Source organism: Petromyzon marinus, chromosome 31 (genome assembly GCF_048934315.1).
Source record: "Petromyzon marinus isolate PM22_M1 ecotype Great Lakes invasive population chromosome 31, UKy_Petmar_22M1.pri1.0, whole genome shotgun sequence".
Taxonomy (NCBI): Eukaryota; Metazoa; Chordata; class Hyperoartia; order Petromyzontiformes; family Petromyzontidae; genus Petromyzon; species Petromyzon marinus.
Window position 1 is genome coordinate 14,669,070 of NC_133697.1, and position 24,328 is coordinate 14,693,397.

A 24,328-nucleotide genomic window follows, 5' to 3' on the forward strand; every position below is an offset into this window, starting at 1 on the left:
AAGAATGTAATAAATGCCAAGCTTCATTGCTGCGAATATCAAGATGTCGGTGGAAAAGGGGTTTGGAAATACATCTTCATGAAACGTTCCACCCTCGATTTATTTTGTAATCTTATATCTTCATGACATTTCCATTTTAACGGCGAAGATGATAACACAAGACACTCACTCTAACTTGTGATTCCTCTCGTGTGTATGTTGAACTTCTTTCGCACTGTACGTAGCCAATCGTGCTCATCGGAGGAACTGAGGTACGAGGGAACAGGAAAAGCAGTTCTAAATAAACGAGTTTTCAGTTTAGATTTGAAAATATATATCACTAGCGGCTTCATAATTTCGGAAGAGCGTTCCAGATGGCTGCAGAAGCGCATCTGAAAGCGCCACGTCTTTGTTCGATGGTTTCGCCAAAATCCGCTGCGAGGATGCCCGCCGTGAAGGTGTATGCCCCTTGACGACATTAGCGCAGGTCGTGTGGTTCATCTGTGGAAAGCACCTTGTTTGTCTTGATCACGGCCTTACAATGTATTCGTTCAGCAAACCGAAACCAATGCAGCTTGGCGAGCACCGGACGGACATGGTCCGATCTTACAGTGCCCTTCACGACACATGGCAAATAATTGTGCACATACGGCGTTCAATAATCGTGCCAATACTATTCTACACCAATAACGCCCGAATGTGTCCGAGAGCCCATAGAAGCAGATAAAAGATGTAGTTTTAGATGTTGTTATCCACTTGATTGTCTGATTCAGACGCAGAGTGGATCTCGTCACTTTCCTCCTTTAAAGGAGTGAAGACATCAGCTGCTGTTTACAATGAGGGTCGATCGTTTGAAATTGGTGGCCGCCGAGATTTCGATGGCGCCGTTTGTGCATCAGGTGACTGCATCGGCCACATGGCCCGGTCCCGATTCGGTTGATGGTCGACCACTGGCGACGTGGAAGGTTGAAACCTGGGAGGTTCGACGGTAGGGTCTTGTATGAGAGATGTTGATTTTTAATGTCTGCCGCAGTCCAGACTTGCTTCCATCTCTCGCTTTCATTTGTATATGAACACTAGCTTATATACCCGGCGTTGCCTGGGCCAAGAAAATATTTCAAAACTACTCTTAAAAATCGAACAGCTGTGCGTACTGACTGTGGTGGTACCTGCTATCACTACAGTAGTACATGCTGACTCTATAGCAGTATTTATCGACTGTATAGCACAGGGGTCGGGAACCTATGGCTCGTGAGCCAGATGTGGCTCTTTTGATGATTGCATATGGCTCGCAGATAAAACAAAATATTCTCACTTGTTTTAATCCATCCATCGATTTTTCACTGCGCGTGTCCTGTTCAGGGCTGCAGGAGCAATTGTCCATTATTTTAATTGGATGATACTGGCCTACGTTTGCCGTTGCTGGGTAAAACAGGTAATCGCCCCCTTTTGAATCAGTCTGAGACTGCGTCTGCTCGGTCATTAGCTCAAAGCTAACCCTTCGACGAAGAAGATGGCGAAAAGAAAAAAAGACGACGAGTATCGTACATTTCAGGATGAATGGACTGAAGAATTCGCCTTTGTGGAGAGAGCGGGTTCTGCGGTGTGTCTAATTTGCAATGACAAAATTACATCGTTGAAACGGTCGAATGTAAAGCGGCACTTCGACACGCGCCACGCTACCTTTGCATCAAAATACCCTGCGGGAGACAGCAGAAAGAAAGCGTGCCAAGAGCTTCTGAGCAGGGTGCAAGCTAGCCAGCAGCAACTCCGCGTATGGACCCGGCAAGGTGACTATAATTCGGCTAGCTTTGCTGGTTCTTTAGCAATAGTGAGGAACGGAAAACCATTCACAGATGGCGAGTATGCTAAAACGTTCATGCTGGATGTAGCCAATGAACTTTTTGATGATCTTCCGAACAAAGACAAGATAATCAAACGGATACAAGACATGCCTCTGTCGGCAAGAACTGTTCATGATCGTACCATCGTGATGGCAAACAAAGTGGAGGAAACGCAAGTGAAGGACATAAATGCAGCGCCGTTCTTTTCTCTGGCTTTGGATGAGTCAACAGACGTGAGCCATTTGTCGCAGTTCAGCGTGATTGCAAGATATGCTGTTGGTGACACACTGCGCGAAGAAAGTCTTGCTGTTCTGCCATTAAAAGGGTCCACAAGAGGTGAGGATTTATTCAAGTCTTTCATGGAGTTTGCTCAAGAAAAAAGTCTACCTATGGATAAACTTCTCTCAGTGTGTACTGATGGTGCTCCGTGTATGGTGGGGAAAAACAAAGGATTTGTGGCGCTTCTCCGTGAACATGAAAATAGACCCATCCTAAGTTTCCATTGCATTATACACCAGGAGGCACTTTGTGCTCAGATGTGTGACAGGCAGTTTGGCGAAGTGATGTCGCTGGTCATTCGTGTGATCAACTTTATTGTTGCCCGAGCCTTAAATGATCGCCAGTTTAAAACACTGCTGGATGAAGTTGTAAATAACTATCCTGGTCTGCTTTTGCACAGCAATGTGCGTTGGTTGTCAAGAGGGAAGGTGCTTAGCCGTTTTGCGGCTTGCCTGAACGAAATCCGGACTTTCCTTGAAATGAAAGGCGTCGGGCATCCTGAGCTAGCCGACACCGAGTGGCTCCTCAAGTTTTACTATCTCGTAGATCTGACTGAACATCTGAACCAGCTCAACGTGAAAATGCAAGGCATTGGAAATACAGTGTTATCCCTTCAACAAGCTGTATTTGCTTTTGAAAACAAGCTGGAGCTTTTCATCACGGATCTTGAAATAGGTCGTTTACTACATTTTGAAAAACTGAGCCAATTTAAAGATGCATGCACAGCAAGTGAGCCCATTCAAAACCTTGATCTCCACCAGCTAACTGGCTGCACATCCAGTCTCCTACAGTCCTTCAAAGCACGCTTTGGAGAATTTCGTGAGCACACTCGTCTTTTTAAGTTCATCACCCATCCAAACGAGTGTTCACTGAACACAGCCGACCTGATTTACATCCCTGGTGTCTCCGTCAGAGATTTTGAAGCAGAAGTGGCTGACCTGAAGGCCTCAGACATGTGGGTGAATAAGTTCAAGTCACTGAATGAAGATTTGGAAAGAATCACACGACAGAAAGCGGAGTTGGCGAGCAAGCACATGTGGACAGAAATGAAAAAACTCCAACCCGAAGACCAGCTGATTCTCAAACTTGGAACGCGCTTCCTGTCACATACCACACACTGCAGCGTGTGAGTATTGCTGTATTGACCATGTTTGGATCTACGTATGCATGTGAGCAGTCATTCTCACATCTTAAAAACATCAAGTCCAACCTACGATCACGTTTAACGGATGAAAGCCTCAACGCTTGCATGAAGCTTAACCTCACCAAGTACCAACCCGACTACAAAGACATCAGCAAATCCATGCAGCACCAGAAGTCGCATTAATGGTGAGTGTTATAACAACATTATTTAAAAAAATAAATTCAGAGGCTTATTATACTGACATTTAGTTGAATTCACTTTTAAAATATATTATATGGCTCTCACTGAAATAAATTTCCAAATTTTTTGCTTTCATGGCTCTCTTAGTCAAAAAGGTTCCCGACCCCTGGTATAGCACAAAGTACTCACCTGATAGAGTGCCGTGTTTGAGGCCTAGTCCCGTGCAGAGCTTCCGGCTTTGCCTAGATTGTCCAGCCGGCCGAGGTGGCTCCTTGGCAGGCTGGGGCTGGGCTGGTACCCCTGACCCCCCCCGCCCCCCCAGCCACGATCTCCCCGGCCGCTCTGCAGTAATATCTACGGCCTATAGTGGTAGCATCTACCGACTGTATAGTAATAATAACTGCACGCATCAGGGTGGGGGGGACATCACACAGTGAAGAATTAACGTCAACGTTTAGTGTATTTTCATAGCATTTTTAAGGCGGAAGAAAATGTCCCCCTCACTCCCACCGAAGGCGTGCGACTTGGCATGGACCGTCCCCCCCCACCCACCAAAGGCGCGTGAGTTGGTATGGTCATGCACGCGTCATGAATAAATAAGTAAATGGGAAGCACGCAAAAATCGCACTAAATCGCTAATTAAACTCATTTAATGTTGACGGATGTGAAAAAGGAATAGCGCTTGCTCACGGCGGGGCTTACGGCGTGGTACTTGGCTATTTTTATTTTACGTAAACCCCACCGTTGGAGAGCGAAATCGTTCGCAAGCGCGCGAACACACACAAAGCCACACACAAACAGACAATTTTTTACTTAATATTTAGAGATATATTGCAGGAGTTCGCGATATTTTGCACGTGGTGATCAAACGACACATTCTGGTCTAGTATGTTGTCGAAGCTCTTTAGATGAGTAGAACACTGAATCACGCTACACCTGATCCTCCCATGCATATAATTGGATACCATGCTTTTGGATGATTGGATAACAGGGATAACATGATTGGAGACCATTGGATACCGTGATTGGATACCATGATTGTATACCATGGATACCATGATTGAATACCATGGATACCATGAATGGATACCATGCATAAGTAAAAACAAACTATAGTTTACGAACTCATGTGTGTTACAGCAATCACCTGGCCACATCACAGGCCAGCAGGTTTGTGAGTTTCACAAAACGTCATGACCACAATCAGCCCTCATCTCCAAAGCGATGAATCACAGGCAACAGCACCAACCCTAGCTATAAATACAGCCGCGTACAATGTCCTCAGAAGGCACAGCCATTGGGAAATGGGGTTACAACGGTCATATTTGTTGTCAATTTAAGATGCGTTGGGGTTTTTAAAGCTTTCAATAAATGTCTTCCTGTCTCAAATGTAACCTCAATCGGCTGCCTTTTGTAAAATATTTTCGAGACCGATAACAACGAGCAAATCTCATTGTGCCGCGTCTGTGATGGGAGCGGTAACCTCGTGAGAGCGTTCGTGTGCCCCAGGGAGGAGAGTCACATGGCGGATGAGGCGATGGAATCACGCCACACACACAAAGCGAGCGATGTGGCAGGCAGGTAGTGGCCTCAAAATGGGAAGAACATTCATTCATAGCATGAGAATGGCTGGAGATGACGAGATGAAGCTACGCTATCTCCTCGCAACGGCTGGACTACAATAAACACGACGAATATCTTGATTTTTTTCATTCCACCAGGTAAGGCCCACTGAGCTATATAGCTCTTTTTCAAATGCGAACTGGCCACAAATGATTCCCCAACGAAGCGGCTTATGGTGTGGAAATGTAAAGCAGCCAAATACTCTAAACGCATGAAGATGTATTCCACTGTTGCTACTCGTCTTGCAGGTATAAGACTTATTTGTTCAGATTAAACTCTTTGGGGTGTTCATGACTGGGTACATTTTGCTTGTACCTATCAAAATAAGTGTTTGTATTTACCCCCCCCCACCCCCCACACAAAATGAAAGTGAAAATTAAATTGTTCACAGTTCTTTGTAAATGCACTGCTTTAACGTTGAGCCGACTGCTTCAGGGCACGTGCTGCCAATGTCGTGAACGCAGTGGATGTTTCACCGTCTCAGAGACAAATAAGTACAACTCAGACATTAAAATAAGTACGACTCGGAAATTGTAAACACACGTTTATAACCACATAAGTCATCACTACTTAATCATTCCCCTTTCAGTAATACTGTACGGAATTATTGCAAATCAACAATATGACACGCATTTATTACCACAAGATGACATCTAACAACGTAACATACTTTAATAATGTAGATACGTCTCACTGTGATGGGGCCTCCTGTTGCTGCTGCCTTACTACTGGCAGCACCTGAACAACGTCTCACTGTGATGGGGCCTCCTGCTGCTGCCTTACTACTGGCAGCACCTGAACAACGTCTCACTGTGATGGGGCCTCCTGCTGCTGCCTTACTACTGGCAGCACCTGAACAACGTCTCACTGTGATGTGGCCTCCTGCTGCTGTCTTACTACTGGCAGCACTTGAACAACGTCTCACTGTGATGTGGCCTCCTGCTGCTGCCTTACTACTGGCAGCACCTGAACAACGTCTCACTGTGATGGGGCCTCCTGCTGCTGCCTTACTACTGGCAGCACCTGAACAACGTCTCACTGTGATGAGGCCTCCTGCTGCTGCCTTACTACTGGCAGCACCTGAACAATGTCTCACTGTGATGAGGCCTCCTGCTGCTGCCTTACTACTGGCAGCACCTGAACAACGTCTCGCTGTGATGAGGCATCCTGCTGCTGCCTTACTACTGGCAGCACCTGAACAACGTCTCACTGTGATGAGGCTTGCTGCTGCTACCTTACTACTGGCAGCACCTGAACAACGTCTCACTGTGATGAGGCCTCCTGCTGCTGCTGCTGCCTTACTACTGGCAGCACCTGAACAACGTCTCACTGTGATGGAGCCTCCTGCTGCTGCCTTACTACTGGCAGCACCTGAACAACGTCTCACTGTGATGAGGCCTCCTGCTGCTGCCTTACTACTGGCAGCACCTGAACAACGTCTCACTGTGATGGGGCCTCCTGCTGCTGCCTTACTACTGGCAGCACTTGAACAACGTCTCGCTGTGATGAGGCCTCCTGCTGCTGCTGCTGCTGCCTTACTACTGGCAGCACCTGAACAACGTCTCACTGTGATGGAGCCTCCTGCTGCTGTTGCCTTACTACTGGCAGCACCTGAACAACGTCTCGCTGTGATGAGGCTTGCTGCTGCTGCCTTACTACTGGCAGCACCTGAACAACGTCTCGCTCTGATGAGGCCTCCTGCTGCTGCCTTACTACTGGCAGCACCTGAACAACGTCTCACTGTGATGAGGCCTCCTGCTGCCGTCTTACTACTGGCAGCACCTGAACAACGTCTCACTGTGATGAGGCTTGCTGCTGCTACCTTACTACTGGCAGCACCTGAACAACGTCTCGCTCTGATGAGGCCTGCTGCTGCTGCTGCTGCCTTACTACTGGCAGCACCTGAACAACGTCTCACTGTGATGAGGCCTCCTGCTGCTGCTGCCTTACTACTGGCAGCACCTGAACAACGTCTCACTGTGATGGAGCCTCCTGCTGCTGCCTTACTACTGGCAGCACCTGAACAACGTCTCACTGTGATGAGGCCTCCTGCTGCTGCTGCCTTACTACTGGCAGCACCTGAACAACGTCTCACTGTGATGGAGCCTCCTGCTGCTGCCTTACTACTGGCAGCACCTGAACAACGTCTCACTGTGATGTGGCCTCCTGCTGCCGTCTTACTACTGGCAGCACCTGAACAACGTCTCACTGTGATGAGGCCTCCTGCTGCTGCTGCCTTACTACTGGCAGCACCTGAACAACGTCTCACTGTGATGTGGCCTCCTGCTGCCGTCTTACTACTGGCAGCACCTGAACAACGTCTCACTGTGATGAGGCCTCCTGCTGCTGCTGCCTTACTACTGGCAGCACCTGAAGAACGTCTCACTGTGATGAGGCCTCCTGCTGCTGCTGCTGCCTTACTACTGGCAGCACCTGAACAACGTCTCACTGTGATGGGGCCTCCTGCTGCTGCTGTCTTACTACTGGCAGCACCTGAACAACGTCTCACTGTGATGGGGCCTCCTGCTGCTGCCTTACTACTGGCAGCACCTGAACAACGTCTCGCTCTGATGAGGCCTCCTGCTGCTGCCTTACTACTGGCAGCACCTGAACAACGTCTCACTGTGATGAGGCCTCCTGCTGCCGTCTTACTACTGGCAGCACCTGAACAACGTCTCACTGTGATGAGGCTTGCTGCTGCTACCTTACTACTGGCAGCACCTGAACAACGTCTCGCTCTGATGAGGCCTGCTGCTGCTGCTGCTGCCTTACTACTGGCAGCACCTGAACAACGTCTCACTGTGATGGGGCCTCCTGCTGCTGCTGTCTTACTACTGGCAGCACCTGAACAACGTCTCACTGTGATGGGGCCTCCTGTTGCTGCTGCCTTACTACTGGCAACACCTGAACAACGCAGTACACGCAGCATTCAGCTGGGATGGATGCTAGCCAATCAAAAACAATCAATCAAAGGATTCCTATTTGGAAGGGTCTAAAAAAATGGGGGAGGGAGGCTTCCTTTTAATACAAAGGCAAAGACCCCCCCCTCGCCCCTTATAGCCTTGACAGACTGTTGGGACAAGTGCTGGACATCGGTGAAAAATAGCTTTGTAGCTCATCGGATTTATTCCGGTGTAAATCAATATTCTGATCCTGATGTTAGCGAGCACCTATACAGGCCGTGCTCATTCTTTGTTAACGCACCCAACACCTGCAATTTGATGGATTCAAAATGTCGTTGGTTGCTTTCCCATATAAATGACAATGCTCAGCTGTGGATTATTTGCAACGTCGCATTTGACTCGTATATCCTTGCATCTCTACATATGAGTACAATCGTCACTCTATATCTGTTTAACGTTCCGGTAACTTAATTATAATTATACTGTGATCAGCCGAAAAATACCTCACGCTACAGGCAATGTATAATTTAACATTGATTTACATCTGTGCAATATTTGTTGATTTCTCATGAGACACACAAGTTGTTGTTTTTTTTCCTTCTGATTTATTTTCGCTTCATGGCCGTATTTTGTTTTATTTGTTTAGCGTTTATCATGCCTCTGACCCAGGGTCACGCTTGCAAATGAGCCTAACCTGGTCTCTTGAGTTCCTACCTGGTTCAACAAAATAAACTTGATTTTGACTCGAACCTCCACGACCTATATTATTTATTTCACATGCTGACATATTACAGGCGCAAGTGCAAATCAGTCGGAAATATAAATAAAAAACAAAGAATCGGACCGTCGAGGGACAGGTCATACATTGAGGCAGACTTTGCGAATTCCCAGGAAATGTGAATAGCTACCACCTGAAATTTCAGTATGCGTGCATTTCAGGTGGTACATCTGAAATTTGAAGTGTCGTTAAAACTGCGCAAATAATTGTGCACGATTTAGTCTACGGCATTGTAATTCATAAGGCACATGCAGACGACTACACCGTTGTGTTGGATGCACTCACACAGTCAGCTTTATTGAATGCTACAGCAGAGCATCCCATATTCAATACCTTTTAGTTTGATGGAAGGGAAGTCATGCACTAAATTCATGCTGTCAATAACAATTTGGAACGTGCATTGACGTGAGAGTTTGAGTTCTATATGTAAATCTGTGTGTGTACACATGTAAACACCTTGGGTATGTCATTTGCATTGTGTGTGCAAACAACAATTGTCCACTCTGAATATGTTTTTTCATGGATTGCTGAAATGCTGCCAGGCATGGTTGCGGCTCTGCCGTCTTTACTCAGCACTGACACAATTTCAGATGTCAATTTGGTTTACCTGTTACAGAACAAAGGGTGTAATCCAATTTTTTTTGGGTGGGGGGTGATTACTATAACTCAGGTAATGGCTGGAAAATTGTTTTTTAGCAAAAAAAATACTATATGTGTTTACTCCCGCTGAGGAGTGCACACGTGTCGAGGAGGTAATTCGCTCAGTTGTTGTCCAGCACGGACAGCACAAGATGACCACTAAGTACCATGCCGGGAGCCGCCAAACTCGGTCAACACAATAATGCAAACACGAGACCGAACACCGTAAACACATTCACCAAAGTTAAGTCACAGCAACATAATCTAAACTCAAAACAATGCTCCGTAAATTAAGACAGGCGCAAGTACAGCCCTGCAATTACTTTCACGCGCCGCTGCTGCCAGAAGTAATGGGCCTACTCTTCCACGCTGGCCAGGTGTCTTGATGAAAGTAAATTGTAAGAACAAAAACAACGCCACCACCACCACCAAGACGTGCGAATTGCATTCACTCCGAGTGCTGGCTGGGCACACGCAGGGGAGAGCGGGTTTTGAGGAATCTTGCACCACTCTTTCAACCGCCACGCTCGAAGATTCAACCGGCGACCTCTGGGCATTGCAAGCCCGGCGTATTCACCATCACACCACGGCAAGCGCCCGCAACTCATCAAATAATACTGTCAATTAAGCATACGAGTTTACGATTAAAAAAATACTAGAACGTGTTTACCGATATTTCTGTACGTTGCAAATTGTTCTTGCAATTGCTATTAATAATGCGAAACGGAACCAAAAACGGTGGAGAAATGAAGATGCCTGCCAGTTTCATATCAGCCTCCCATCAATGCCCCAATACTTAAAACCTCCCTAGAGATGGCATGGACACGAGATGCGTATGACCTTTCAAGACAGCTGGACGCAGAGGATCGCAGTGTTTTCCTGGCGGGACATGATAAGAAACTTTGAAGTTTGGAATATTAAAATGACAACAAAATCATTGCTGGCGGAGGGGGTTGTGACTTTGCAGTTGGGACCACCTGTCCAGGCGAATGGGAGGGTAGGCTCCCAAGACAGCGCCGCAAATGGAAACTCAAGGTCAGAGATCAAGGAAAAGATGTGTTACAAAAGACATACAGAGAGGTGATGCCGATGACAATTTGTGCTGGTATCAACAGGCTGGGATGACCTACAGTATTGATCTGAAAGATGGAAAATGATATTTGCATGTAATGTTATCACGTGGAGCCCCTTGGGTCTGCATGCGGACGTGATGATATTCTTAGACTTGTGTCAATCCTCATAACAACTTTTTAGGATGTACCAGGACATTGCGATGTCCAAATAGTTTGTGATTGCATCAAGATAGATATTTTGGTAGTTGCAACCATGTCACTGCTGTTCTAAAAGAACAACAATTGCTATTTTATACTTCATGTGAGAATGCATTGTAAATACAACGTGTTTAACTGTAAATCTAACAATATAAGGTCATATACGTGGATGCGTTTACTGTTATATTACAATCATGCTGATGAATATTGCAGTACATTACAGATGTTGTATTACTTTATTAGACATTCCACTGAACAGGGAATTCCAATATAGTGATTCTATTTTGTGCGCAAAATCAACCAATGGACGAATACAATAAACAGTTGAAAACCGAAAGTATATTATACTCGAGGCACTGAAACACTGACAGATAGTCTGATTTATATATAGCTTGTCAATACAATCTCATTATCCAGAAGCAATTTCACATGATCAGATACGTTCATCTATGCTCTTTACATTCACAAGACAGTCCCTGCATTCCTGTTCTTATCATTCTTCAATTGATTTTTTTTCCCTTGCCAAATATTACCCATTAGCGTTTTAATGAGTTTTAATATCAAATGTTTTGCTGGAAACGAATAACTAACGTTTCCTCTATATTTAGCATAGCTTTACTTGATGGCACATTTTAATCATACATGTACTGTAGGTCATCGTTGTAGAGGGTAATGTTATCAAAATGATGATAGATTGACAGTTTAAGCTCATCAATCCATACTCTGGCTGAGTGGGGTTGTGGGTAGCGTCGTGAACACTTGAGGAGTAGAGGTGAGACCCCCTTTTTTAAAAGCCCAGGGTTTAGGATGTAATACGGTAAGGAAAACGCATGCATGCGTGCAATGATATTATGGAGATGCGTAGCTTGTAACGGATCAAGGTTAAGCAAAGTACCGTGTATTTATGTTACATTTGTGTACATGTATAATGTGTTATTTGCAAAGTGGGAGCGTGGTGGCACACTGGTTAGTGCATTGTGCCATGAACCTGGCGGCCTGAGTTTGATTCCTGGCTACGGCTAACATCGGTGGTGAGAGATATCTGGTTCCTGGGCTTCTCGTTGAACCCGGACTGACAAGCATGGTGAAATTTGTCAAACAGCTCCCACAGGTGACATGGCGTGGCAAGGCATTCATCTAGCAGTGGATTGACTGAAATATGAATTCTATAATATGCACGAGGACATGCAACACATTGGCGTTTTTTTAATCTTTTGTGTCACTTTAATAAATGTAAAGGCATCGTATGTGTCTATATTTGAAAGGTATTTGCATATTTTGCTATTATTTCAAACATTTATGGTGTGACTCTGCATTCAGATATGCGTCGGTGTGCGTTTTATTTCGGTAAAAGCTCTGTGTTAAATTTTACCATTTCGACCCTGTCCGAGCAGAATATCCAGAAATGGTCGAGTTTTGTCAGCTTGCACTTCCATGGTGAACTGGATGTATGGGTTTTGCGCGTAAACTCTTGCAGGGTGAGAAAATTGGCAAGCCAAATTTGTTAAGCGTAGACAGAGGAAACAGACGATTCACTGCACACTATAAAGGAATAATATATTCAAAAGAAACTGTATTAAATAAATAATACAACATCATAATTCGCGTCTTTGTGCAGAATGTAAATAACAAAAGCGATCAGCTGTAGACAATACGGAGCTGATTATTGTGATTATTGTGTGTTTTATACGTGGACAGACGGACATACGAAGCAGATGCATTGACTTGCTCACCTTCTACCTATTTTGCATACCCACCGTTGTTCGCACTGCAACGTTCTGCCCCGCCCCTTACTGGACATCTGTGAAAAAGAGCTTCATAGCTCATCGGATTCCTCCTCCAGCCTAAATAGAGATTCCGAGTTGCTTTTGACAGACATCCCTGTGGAATCCTACATATCACACTGGCTTATAGCTAACATCCTTTCTGCGACATTTAGCCCCTCCCACGTCTAGAGCAGAGTGACCGCTACGTCGAGCAGCAGGAGGAGGAGGTGGGAGCTCACTCAGCCCAGACGCCGCTCCAATTAAAGCACCGCGACGAGAACGAAGGATCACTCTCCTGCAGACGAGGCCCGCAACGATGAGACACATCCTTTCCAGTGCCGAATTAAGCTAGTGCGGGGCCTGTAGCATCTGCTATAAAGGGGCCCTAAATAAAAAAAAATAAACACATACATTTTCAAATACTCATTTTTTTTACTTGCATAGTAAAGTAATTGTATTTTTTCATTTGCTATACAGCCCAGATAATGCGACAATCGCTAACCTTAAACACCCAGTCGTTCATAAAAGTTGAAGGCGGTATAGTACTATAGTAATAGAGCAAGTACAGAATCACTAAAACGGAATTGATAGCTTGAAAGCGTTTAGCGCGGGGCCCTTGAAAGTGCGGGACACTTGAAAGTGCAGGGCCCGTAGCTACGTATGTAGCTACTCTTGCTACTAGGATAACCCGCCACTGATCCTCTCGTGCGTCAGTGAATTGCCACAATTCCAGGTCGCGATTCAATACGGCACTCGGTCATCTTGTCGGCTACGCATTTAGCAGCCTCGAGTGACAGCAGAAGTCTCCGGGCACTCGTTTGGCACGAGGCGTACTCAGCGGAAATGCACATTGAATGATAATAAAACTATTTAAACGCATAATTCGATGCAAGTGTCATGAAGAGCAAGACTCAATTTGAATCCGTCATTGGTCCCCTGTGTATTTGTAAGTACGACGTAGAAGCTGTGGGGTGAAAGTTATAAGACCTCGAAACCATGTTATGCGTTTGATATTAGAAAGCCACTTTTAAATCTAGACCGAAAGCTCGTTTCTCTAGAACTCCTTGTTGTATGTAGTTTGTTGTCCTGTCCCCCGTACCTCCGATTATCGCGGCTGGCTATGTACGGTGCGAAAGAAGTTCAACATACATTCAATAAATAATGCATTTTGTGAAGATATAAAGCAGGCTGGGATTCAAACGAACATTGGGTGAGACATGAATGGGGCTTAGTCGCGAAGGTTATCGCTTTGATTGCGTTCATTTATCTACGGCTCTTAAAAAGAACTATTCAAAAGCATGAATTTCATATTCGCGGCGAGAGTCTACGCTTGCAAAGTGCCCCAAATTACGTAACATGTTTCCACGCTCTGTCTATTAAGGATCGTCGCGTTCAAATCCGCAGCTGATTTCTGCACAGAATGCGTTCGTTGACACAGAGGCCAGAGCCCTGGTAATTAGCGATGCCTCTGGAAGCATGCGCGTGTGGTTCTGTAAGCGTGTGAGAGTTTATGAGCGAGTAAGGTTCAATCAATAAGGTCGCGACCTCAATTAAGTGCGACGTGACATAAGAAAGATACAGGCCCACCTCTTGGGGGATATGGCTATGATGTAACATCTTCCCAAAATCCTTTTACAAATTAAGAGCAGCCATGTATTGTATTCATTCATTAACTACATTGAAGAAAACCGTACTTGCATGGGGAAAACAACACAATAGTACATTGCACGATGTTTACAAGACATGCAATACAATGCAATCTTCTTAAAATAAAACATTGTAAAATTAACGATTATTCGCGTTGCTACCAATCATCCACCTCTTCCAAGATTGTTCTGGCCAGTGTGGACGAATAGGCCAACGTACCCTCGAAATGGACTCTCTCGAGCTCCCCCAAGTGAAGACCTTTCTATCAGCAGTGGCGTACGCAAGTTATTGCAGGGCTGCGCCTTTAACATATCCGTGTAAAACAACACGCAGTGAAACTCCGCTTAACTACACGCCTCTAATTGGCGATGCCAATTATCTCTGCTGGCTAAGCCAGCCTGTAATTTGTCCTGTTACGTATTCACAGATGGCCCTTCCTATTATGTATGTTGAACTTCTTTTGCACCGTACGTATCACTCACGGATGACAGGAAGGAGAGACGTGGTACTGCCCCCCAACTGCTGCGCCTTCCAGTAATAAAAGCCTCCTAATGACAACGCCGAAAGGAAGCGCTGCTTGATTGGGGGTGGTGAAGGTGTATTCCTTCACTGCCACCCCCGATGTGTGGAAGATACCGTGCCATAGCTTAAGAACAAAAGAACCGGGCAATGCAACTGGTATTGACCAACCTACCCAATGCTGAAAAATTACCCACAAATCACTCATTTGGGAATTACACAGCGCAGCAACATCGCGCCCCTCCTGTGAACACTTGCAGAGAGTACTCCTGAAAGAGAGTCCTGAAGCTTTCCTGGGCAAACAAGCAGAATAATAAAGAATATTATTTTGCTAAATTTCAATAAAGAGGCCAGCTATTAGACAGGTGCCCCTTGACAATCACCTCTTCGCGATGACAGTGTGTCAAAGTACGTAAATGGTAAAAGGTTAATCTCTGAAACTTCTAACTCACGTCACTGCTGGTGGAGGGGTCTCCACTAGAGAGAGTTCTCGAGAGCCCCTCTTCTGGAGGGTATTTGGCCTCCTCTTCCATGCTTGCCAGACGCTTTATCCCACCAAGCGCAATCGTGGAGGAAAAACACTCCCAATAAGCAGTGCGCCGCTCGCCTGTTGATTTACAAAACCCTCAACTACCCCTGGGTAACAATAAAACAAAAAAAACATTTCACTTGCAACATTAACCAAAGTGATACCGATGGCATAGCACATTTAATATCCTGTGCCTATCAGCATATATTTAGCACTGGAATTTAAATACATGGCACACGAAACACATGCACAGCATTTACAATTTAAAAAGCATGAATAATCATCACGTGTTAATGAGTAGAAAATGTACTCTGTGTCTCATTAAAAGCACATGAAGTCATCTGTATTAGGTTAACAGTTAAAAGGGCTCATGAATATACAGGGTGATCCATTTTTGGACACCCTGCTGATTCCTAATGACCCTCTTTATTCTCAGCAGATGATTGAATACTGTCAAAGCTATGGCTCCAGATCTTACAGAGTGTTGTTAAAAGATGTAATAAGGGCATGGACATTGCTGGGAGACGCGTGGAGGCTTTAAAATAAAAGTTTTCTCCATACTGCAATTTATCTATGTTACCTTAGTGGGGTATCAATAAATGGATCACCCTGTATATCAACGAACATACCAGTTGTGATCGAGAGTGAGTAGACGCTCTACGGATGCATCACATGAAAATTCAATACCGTTCTCTCATCATCAGCAGCAGGAGCCATGGTATATCCACACAATGATCGATTTAATTAGCAAATCCACATTAATTCATTTATAGATACCCCAATGATGGCCCTCATTGTATACCCGCTAACACAGCGGCTCTTAACCTGGGATGCACGCGCCCTATAGGGGTGCGAGATGCCCTTCCTGGGGGTGTGAGACATGCCCAATTGTTTTTAGAAGGTAAGTCATCGAAACACAAATTAAGCACGGCCACGTAAGTACAACTACTTTTTTTCTTCTTTGGTTCTTTCGGTAAAGTCACGTAGAATGAGAATAAAATAATAAATTGATAAAATAAAATAACACAATAATATTCTCACGACGTTTCGGCCACAACACAAGCGGCCTTCATCAGGTGAAGGGAGCGAGACTGTCTGGTAGGACAGCGCTGTGGCCGAAACGTCGTGAGAATATTATTGTGTTATTTTATTTTATCAATTTATTATTTTATTCTCATTCTACGTGACTTTACCGAATGAACCAAAGAAGATGAATCATTGCAGTCACGAAAGCTTTAAATCGAAATACAACTACTTTGTTTAATCAAATGTGCGTACGTGTTAACGTTGTACATGTTTGTAACAATTGCAAACCAAAGGGTTGCAAGGCTTATTGTTTGGGTCTTTCGGTAAAGTCACGTGGATAGGTTCAAAGACATGTATAGGCTTTGTTATATATACGGTGTATGTAAAATGTAATTTCTCCCCATTATTTTAGAGGGGTAGCGATAAATGTTCAACCCTGTATAGAGTGGCACAGCCAGACAGAATGGATGGATGCTCGTGCTTTGGTGAAATTCGCCGTTCATTCCCCCCTCCTTCCCGTCTTTACAAGTCACGTTTTAGCCGAGTGTCCAATCAATACTCGATTATAAACTTCGACACCGTCCGTACTCGGGAGAACAATCTCCCAGCACGAGCCCTGTCCATATGGCGATGCGCATATTAGTGCAAAGCCACAGAACTAAGCTCTCAAGAGGACACTTTAAGCAGATTAAGTAAAACGTGTAATTTCTGTTTCCCAAATTTCGGATTAATCCGAAACTTCTGAACAGGGGCTTGTAGCTATGCAATGATCCGGGGAAAAAAAATAAAAGTTTTGTTTTATTTATTTAATTTGACTAACTACAATGACAATAAGGAGCAGGAATGTACTCATGTGTGGAATGTATCGTACTTTAAGGGCTGTCTTTATATCACGCTAATCATTTTATGTCCTGTGGGGTTCGATTGACTTACTCTACCTTTGCGTGTAGAATTATTCATGACACCACCACCAACAACATAACATGATACCTGATAACCAACAGATGTTTCTCCTTCCATCTAAAACAATGATAATAATTCGGATGCTATAAGGCGCGCCCTTAAACAATGGATCTCTGAGGGCCATGCATGTAGGAAAATAGGTGAGACGTGACAGGGGAGCGAAGGACTAAAGAGATACGATAGATAATTAGAGAGAGAAACGGCCATTTTAAATGGGTGGGTCTTCAAAAAAGGGGACGAGATAGAGAAAACGCTGCGACAGTGAGGAGGGTAATACTTCACCTTCCGTGCGAATGTGAAGAGGGTGAGGAGGGATTGACAAAGCGAAAGTGAGGAGGCAATTTTTAAATTTCAATCAGCCTGAAAAGAGGGCTTATTTCACCATCATCTGGCATGGAGCCATTATTGGGCAAGGCCAGGCGACAGCGGCGGTTACATTGACCCAGGTTCAATCCGTTCAAATTTTCTAACATTTCTTTCAATTGCACTGCCAGGCAATTTACTGACACGTCTGGAGAGGGGCATGCTACCATCTTAATGGGTCACCTTAGAATAATAATGAAGATACAAGCCAGGAATGATCCTGCCCTCCAACCTCCTCATTGGGTCCATCATTTGACATGAGGCAAACAAACACACACACACGAGGGACGTGTTCCCAATTTTTGGATTCATGCTATAAATCCAAAAATCGGGCCTACAAATTAAATTTAACACGACTCAAAAACAGCATTGTGTCGATGTGACCTGGTGCTAAGTGACGTCACCCTCATGGCATGACACCTGTGGCTGTCCTATCAAAAGTGTCATCACTATTGGTGGGAAAGTTTAGTAAAACATGTTTTAGGATATATGTAATGAAATAAAAAATCAGATGAACATTATTGTTAGTGTGATTTATAACTGACGGAACTTTACATGAAAAACTAAAATTCAATGAGCATTATATTCTTGGTTCTTTCGGTAAAGTCACGTAGAAGGGAAACAATAAAATAATAAAAATATAAAACAAAATTCTCACGACGTTTTGACTGCAACACAAACAATCATCATCAGGTGTGAAAACCATAGAAAGAAAATTTGAAAAAAGTGGCGGTTCTTTTTAACGTTAGCACCACGGAGAGCGATTTGGCAGTTATTCAGATGGACGAGTCCATATATGTTCGGAAAAGAGGAGGGGGGAGACAAAAATAATGGATGTGGTCTGAAAGCCACCTTAAGCGTGATCAATCAATTAAGACCCGAAATGGTTTATCAAATCCTTCCAATGATTGCTAAGCCAGAATCCATCTTCTTGTTTGAAATTGTCTCTGTGTTTGTATATGTGGATAGCCTCATGAACGAATCTCTCATGGTAGCCAGATGGCTTGCAGATAACCTCTGTCTTGGAGAAGTCAATGTCATGTGAGCCTACTGAATTATAACAGTGATCTGCCACGGCAGAGGTGTTGGTCCTACCGTGTTTTAGGTCTGCTTTGTGTTCACGGATGCAGTCCGAGACATGTCGTTTGGTTTCTCCAATGTAACTACTACCACAGAGGCAACTTAGTTTGTAGACGCCAGGGTACTGTATGTCCGGAATCACATCTTTTACAGAGGGAACCAGATCACGGATTTTATGTAATGTGTTGAATCGGACCTGGATCTTGTGATTATTCAAGATTTTGTTGATCTTTTTGTGATCCTCGCAATGTAGGGTAAAGTGATGGTTTTGAATGGCTCCTCAAGAGGGTCCTTCTTCATGGTTAGAGTGATAGCTTTGCGGATTGTGTAGTCAGAGTAACCATTAGCCTTAAGAGCTTGGTGTACGTGCTTGTGTTCACTGGCTATGTGTTCCTGGTCGGATATGCATTGGGCTCTATGGTGCAGAGTCTTGATGAGGGAATTCTTCTGGGATGGATGGTGGTGGGAATCCGGTTTCAGGTAAGCATCCGTATGGGTAGCTTTCCTGTAGACAGAGTGGCTCATTGAACCATCAGGTCTCTTTTTTATTAGAACATCCAAAAAAGGTAGCTTTACCAAAAGAACCAAGAATATGAATCCCTGCAGTCACGAAAGCTTTAAATCGAAATTCAATGAGCATTGTTTTAAATTGCATTCAGTGCATATATAAAGGACATTTAAAATGTACACATTTTAAATATACACGTTTTAAATCAGAAAATTGGAATTCAAACATGAACTTGGGCATAAGAATATTAAAAATGTACTCTGAAACTCATCCCACATATATGCATAGACAGTATTTCCTCAACAGAGGAGTAGTTTTTTGCGTGCATTCAAAGTCGGCTGGCCAAAGAAACCGGCGTGGATTATAATTGGGCTCGCGAGCCTGAAAGTCAAACCTCGTGACACCTGGGCAGTTTGATCACCCGTGCAAGAAGAGCTTCGCAGGTTCATTGCTCATTATTGGGCTTTTCTCAAAAGTCAATGCATTGCCGCATGAACGGGTGAGTGAGTTTCATTCGGTATGGCGAGTGGGAAGGTGTTCTAGGCAAGCATGGCATTCAGGGTTACGGACAAGGAAGCATGCCGTAATTATACGGCTTGCATTCTACTGCGGAATAGCATTGATTATCTGTAATGCACAGCTTTAATTCGCGTAAGAATAACGACACAAACAGAGTGTGCTCACAAGCAACAGGAGGTCCCGACTCGTGCATCGCGTGAGCATATTTCCACGCGCAGGAATACGGTCAGCTATGGATAATAGTGACACGGAATGAGTTGGTCAGTCAACCTTGGAGCAGCGAGGAGCTACAAAACTATGAGGTCGAATGGAAAACCATCAGGCAGCAGTAAAGGAAACATTATTATTATTATTCGCCGAGCTGAATAAAGTCACTCTGTAAGAGGCCATAAGATCGGTAGAAGAAGCTGGCAACTGGTAAGGCAGCAGCATTGTGTGGTATCTGACAATTTGTTTTAAATATGTTGGCTGACAGATGCCTGATGAACTGTGCAAGCAAATCCAGGCTGAATGTACAGGACTGTAAACATGGCTATGATTATGTTGTCACTGTGAGAGAAGTGTGTGGTAACGCTACAGGGATTGGTTTATTGAGGATTACAAATAAGAAGCGTTTGAACAAATAACAACGTGCGGAAGAGAAATAATGCGGGTAGTAGATACGTGGTTTTAGCATGCCGTTATCTGTTTGTGTATTCAGAATCAGAAAAATAATAATATCGTACTTGTATACCCAAGAGTGTCTCTTCTTCAGGAGGGTGCTGTCAAGCGTTCCCTGTCGGGGTCGATGTTGCTGCTGCTACTGCTGCTGTGTGTATGTATCAGAACTTCTTTTGCACCGTGCATAGCCAACCGTGCATAACGGAGGTGCGTGGAGGAAGGACAACAAACTAAACACAAAAAAGCCGTTTTAAAGACGTTAGTTTTCAATCGAGATTGTCATCTCGAACGAGTGATTTGCAGGTAATGTTTCAGCATCGGGATGTTTTGGCACGATACCCGTTACATTGTGTGGCTTTTTTTTAGCTACCTGGACGAAACCGAAAAAGCTGGAGTAAACCCGTGCAGAACAAGGGGGAGAGAATACACAAACTCAACAGAGAACAGCACCCGAGTTGGGAATCAAACCCAGGCCCTTCTTGCTGCGAGGCCCCAAGTGTTGCCACTGCACCACCCTGCTGCCCAACTTTCAACTCCTTCTCTAGAATGCTCAATAACTCAATCTCCCTTGAGTGCCCCACGCACCATTAAATTATCCTTCGTAAGCAATGACACCGACATACAAAAAAATATCTACAATCTTGATGGAACTCAGGCTTGTGTGCAGTTAAGAGAACTCATGTCCTGCATGGGAGGCACGGTTTAACCAACAACTGAGGACGATGACGACAACACTGCCTTCAAGAACCCAGAGTGAGCAACACAACCTTTTTGAGCGGGGACTTGAGACGTATGATAAACTTATCTCGCAGCGTACGTTGCCAACCGTGCTAATCGCAGGTGATGCAGCCTCGGAATAGACCAGGGCGCAGATCAAATTTGACTCGGTGCGCATAGAAACGACCCATCGCAGCACAGCAGGGCCGAGGTAGAGACACAGGGAGGCGGTATACCTTGGCAGAATGGAGTGCCCAAGACCCCCCGCATTTCAGCATCACGAGGCAAAAGAATTAGAGTGGAAAGCAAAGGAGCGAGTGGAATGAGCGGGCGAATGAGGGAGAGCGAGGTGGCGAAATGGACGCAATAAATGGAAATCGAGAAAGTGAGAGAGTGCTTGAGTTTCTTCAAATTAGAACAGTCTGAGAAACCATTAAAACAATAACTATTTTTTGCCAAGGGAAGCCTGGGGTAAAAGCAACAGTCGAGAAGGAATGTTTTTACAGTGAAAAAAAATCTACACAAATCAACGTAAACATTACATTGTGAAAAAATGCTGAAGTTAAAACTCATGCCAACCAATACAAAAACATTAATAAAAATCATACAGCATTAAATAAAATACACGTGGTAGTAAATGCAAAATAACCAAACGCCCATTGTAATAGCCTTAAAATTTAGATAGTTCACCGTATTTAACTTTCCATAGAAGCAGTGGCTAATTAAATTCAGCAAATTGTACTTTCGTTCAATTACATGTTTGGGCTCCATAATGTCCTTTAATGGCTGTTAGCCATGACATCAGATTGCCACTAAATTTTGGCTTAAGAGCAACGTCATTCTAATGTGATGCGCATGAGACACATGCTGGCAACAGCTGCATTTTGTAAACAATGCCAAATTAGAGAGAAGGCCCATTGACCCAGAAGGCCCATTGCTCCTATAGATTAAATGTCACCTAATTTCAGTGATTATATCTTTATGGTTAAAATAAATAAAACCATTGTGTGGTATAACCTTCCCAGGGTGCCTTTCCTTTGAAAGTGGCAGTAAAAATCCTGGATATTATTTGAATCAACACGATTCTCTTTTCATAGTTTCCGAGTATTTTCTTTAACAAAAAGAAAGATGCATTTTGATTTTCCAAATTCAGATTTGGTCTGTGAAAATAATTGTGAGAATTGGCAATGAATCAGAGATGCGATGCTGTTTTTTCCATGTAACCGACGAATACCACAACGTATTTTTAGACATCTGTGAAAAGAGTTGTTTACCTCTCCTCTACTTTGCACTCCTATCGTGTTTTTGCATTGTTTGTCGGTGCGACGTTCTAACCTGCCCCTACTGAACATTTGTGAAAAAAGAGCTTTACAGCTCATCGGATTCCTCCAGTATAAATAACAATTCTGATTTTGATATTTATTTATCAGGAAACGAATGGTTAATTCACTTTTGAACTGAGTATGTGAGCCCAGCAAGTTTGTGTGTGTGTTGTGCCCAAAGGGCATGAAACAAGAAAGTCTCTAGAGGCCACAGAGAGAAGTTTACAATCACAAGTCGTTCTTTTGCATGTTCAGGCGTGCACTTTTAATAACAAAAGACACTTGCAACAAGTTCTTGTACGAAGGCATTTAAAAAGTGATCTTGGAAACTGCAAAGTACTTACACACAGATGGCCAGAATATAAAACAGACATGGGCAAGCGTGGTGTAAGGCCAACAAGTGAGGTAGTTTGAGACTTTATTTTATAGACGAGGGAAAGAAACACCGCTTGTGCAGGTAAGTAAACAAAACAAATATCCAATCTCTTTTGCTTTCGTAATCTTTCTTCCCACAATAGTTACAATGTGTCTTGTTGTGACGTGTGGTTGTTTTTGTAAACCCGATTTTCTCAAAAAATGCACGCCTATTTAGCATTTTTCAAGCAATGCAAACCCTCTTTGTTAACAGTTGAGGCTTTGTTTGCTGCAGAACAAAGTACGGTAATTGCGTTTTGCATAATTGCAGCGGACACGGATTGCGATGTAAAACTTTGGTATTTTTTTGGCATTTCCACTTAAAAAAATGAAACGGGAGAAGAACGCCGTCGAAAACAGCCGCTCTTTGTGGACTTGCGGCTGCCTGTTTTCTTTGGACAAACTCCAACCCATAGCGTTATACCTCTGAGGGCCATTCTGGAAACACAAGGCTAGCTATACATCTGCTAGACGAACCATAATAAAGTCTATCTACGTACTGTCATCTGTACAACTGCGAGTTAATTTACGTGACGTATGTTCATTCCAGAAAATACGTATTTTTGAGTGGTAACATCTCTGTACAATATTTATGATTAGCATAAGAATATTAATATCAGCAAGGAAGTCATTATATTTTAACTAGACTCGCAATCCTCAGCTCACCGGCTCAATCGAATCACTCAGCGAGGCAGTTGAAACAGTGGGCAGCATTGTGAATGTGTACATCATAGTTAGTTGATCGTTAAGCCCCATGTACTGGCCAGTGTGGAAGAGTAGGCCAGATGCCCGATGAAGCTCTCGTGAGCGGAGGCCCTTTAGCCAGCAGTGGCATTACCAATTAATTGCATGGCTGCACCTTCAGATATTAAACGACACAGACGTTGTAAAAAACATTTTAGAATGACGTGACAGGAAGGTTTATATTTATGACCAAAAGGTGTGACATGTGTTACAGTTGAATAAAAAAACAAGCGACTATTTTATTACATTTAATACGAAAAATAAACGTTACCTTTAAACTAAACTAAAGTTTGCTCACAGTTTCCGACAGTGCGCATCAAAGACCAAAGTCATTAACACTTTAGCACCTCCGATTAGCACGCGTGGCTACGTATGGTGCGAAAGAAGTTCAACATACATACAACAGTGAACAATTTTTATATCGCAGCTACATCTGTTTGAATTACATCATTAATTACTATTCCACTCTTCTATTCCTTAAGGAAGCGAGTAACTCGCTTTCCTCACGCAATCACGGTGATCACTGAGCACAGTGTAACAGACACCAGCTGGAGTTGCATTTGAAGATTGGATTACTGGATTTACAATATAATTGTTAAATAAGTCAAACATACTTTAATTATGATAGGGATATTAAAGGGCGTAGGCACTTTCAAAGTTACATAGCCTGTGACAAAAAAAAATCCATTCCAAAACTAGACGAACGTTTGCAGCTCTTTAATTTGTTTACAAATAAAGTGCGAGTGAGTGAATGAGTCGGAAGGAAAACTTTGTTGACACGTGCTATCCTGAGTTGTGTTACAGCTCGCGTTGACGCTGCGCTGGTGTAGTGGTCAGCACTCTGGAGTTAATATCCAAAGGTCACTGGTTCGATTTCCTAGCGCGTCAGCTCAAGCAACGGCCAACTCACA

At 43.9% G+C, this 24,328-nt stretch overlaps 1 long non-coding RNA gene across 1 annotated transcript in view; it reads right to left on the bottom strand.

Annotated features, from left to right (window-relative positions):
• The window catches only part of LOC142929584 (uncharacterized), a 44,609-nt gene extending 39,222 nt beyond the window's left edge, over window positions 1–5,387 (bottom strand). The window contains exons 1-2 of the long non-coding RNA XR_012945742.1: window positions 3,616–5,387; window positions 170–246 (exon numbers count right to left, since the gene is read on the bottom strand). This is a non-coding gene — a long non-coding RNA (uncharacterized LOC142929584). The remainder of the gene's footprint in view (window positions 1–169; window positions 247–3,615) is intronic.
• Window positions 5,388–24,328: the final 18,941 nt, after the last annotated feature.